This window comes from Triticum dicoccoides, chromosome 4A (genome assembly GCF_002162155.2).
Source record: "Triticum dicoccoides isolate Atlit2015 ecotype Zavitan chromosome 4A, WEW_v2.0, whole genome shotgun sequence".
NCBI classification, from domain to species: Eukaryota; Viridiplantae; Streptophyta; class Magnoliopsida; order Poales; family Poaceae; genus Triticum; species Triticum dicoccoides.
The window spans coordinates 732,790,726-732,792,494 of NC_041386.1; the positions used below are offsets into that span (position 1 = coordinate 732,790,726).

Genomic DNA, 1,769 nt, shown 5'->3' on the forward strand with positions numbered 1-1,769 from the left:
GACCAACCACCGGCCGGCCGCCTCCGGCGTGAGGGACGACGGGGTGGGTCGCCGCCGCTGCAAAGCGAGGCGAAGAGCCAGAGGCATGGAGTACGAGAGGAGGCAGGTGATTTTTTTTCCAATGGCGAACCGTTTTTCACTTACGGACGTGAGTGCGGGTTGAATATCAAATAACACAGGGACTTCTTTGCAAATTGTCGCGACGGTGAACCCGACAGACTCAACCCGTGATTTATTATTAGGTAAAGATGCCAGTGCGTTGCAACGGAAGAAAATATACTATGTATTATTCTCCAAGCGTCATTTCTCCCTCACAGAAATTACCATTGGCCCATTGTTAGATCATGCTCATAGTTACCTCCTATCACTTTTATCTACAACTTCCTACTCTTGACTATTGGTGCCCGGGCATTGTGATGGAATATACTCTGGTAGCAGTAATGAGTATTTCATTATTGATCCATTTAACTATAGCAACCGACTTCCAGCAGTGCATATTAGTATACAACATATAGGCGCATGAACAATGTGCTTCTCAAATTGAATTGATACAGTAGCCGCATGAGGAGAAACAAAAGGCTAAAAAAATCCATATATAGATGACTATCAATCAATAATAACGTATCAAAGCTCCATGGATTTAGCCCACTAATAAGATGAAAATGGAACATACATATTCTTACCATTGATTTAGTTGTTGATATCATCATCCCCAAATGTCAACCACAAAACCATTATTAATTGGACATACAAAAATGAACTGTGTATGTTATCTTCCTACTTACATTGCAACTTCTAAGAAGATTCAAACTGGAAAGAACAGCATGATGGTCTGAGATTCTTTGGTGCAAAAGAAAAATGCCGCATTGTCCGGCCATTCATATCCTGTCGGCACCATAGTTCACATCAAGCCTTCGCATTTTCGCAAGCATCAAAGAAATCGTAAGGAGATAACTGAAGAGAAACTATACCTTTGGAGGGCGTGTGCACCGTACATACCACTTTGTAAACCACTGAAATAAATAAATCATGGAACACATCCAGTGGTTGGCTGATCCGCTACATGAGAGTTATGATTTGTGACCTTACATGCATCTTCCCTTGGAGCATTCCTGTCCTCACCTTTAGGCCTTTTCTTCAAGCAGTATCAGATCAAAGTGTCATGAAGTGTTTCGAGACAATAGTGCTTTTATGGCAGATCTCTCTGTATGAAGACGGTTTACCTGCTCCTAAAGAAATTGACTCTCAACAAAGTCGCTCAGCGGAGGACCATTGCACCTCGTTGCTATCTTTGAAATTTCCAATGAACTTTTAAAATATGGTGTGATGTAGCATTGCATGTATTGGTTCTGATAAATCAATCAGGAATTCAATTGGTCAAACTCACACACAAATCCCTTTTACAGTAACTTCCTTGTAATAGGCATGAAGGCACAACTTATGGTGTTCAGGTTGTGAACTTCTCACTCACCAACTTTTCAAGAGCTAGAGCCAAGTCCATTGCTAAAACCACAAGAGGCCCTCAAGTTAGGAAGACGGAAGATTTCACAAGCTAGGTTCCACAAAATGAAAGCAGAAATCACATAAATATAATTATGAATTTAACAACTTGCTGCTTTCTTTCCATTTGTTTCGTGTCCTTGTTGTCTATTTGACCAATCGATGGCATGTTTGAGTTAAAAAGGTTATTGGAGACAAGCTGCATAACTGACCAGCAACTAAAAAACGACGTATGTTTAACCGAGGCCATGTTGACTTTCTAATCAGCT

General features: G+C 40.9%; 1 long non-coding RNA gene across 2 annotated transcripts; it reads right to left on the bottom strand.

The window, feature by feature from the left end:
- Positions 1-815: 815 nt before the first annotated feature.
- Positions 816-1,320, bottom strand: LOC119289933. 2 transcript variants are annotated; one of them, XR_005141659.1, is made up of 3 exons: positions 1,224-1,320; positions 1,000-1,135; positions 816-912 (listed from the first exon to the last, which is right to left on the bottom strand). It is a non-coding gene; the product is annotated as an uncharacterized LOC119289933 (long non-coding RNA). The 2 variants fall into 2 exon arrangements; XR_005141660.1 differs by having other exon boundaries at positions 1,000-1,130; positions 1,224-1,289.
- Between the last annotated feature and the right edge of the window lie 449 nt (positions 1,321-1,769).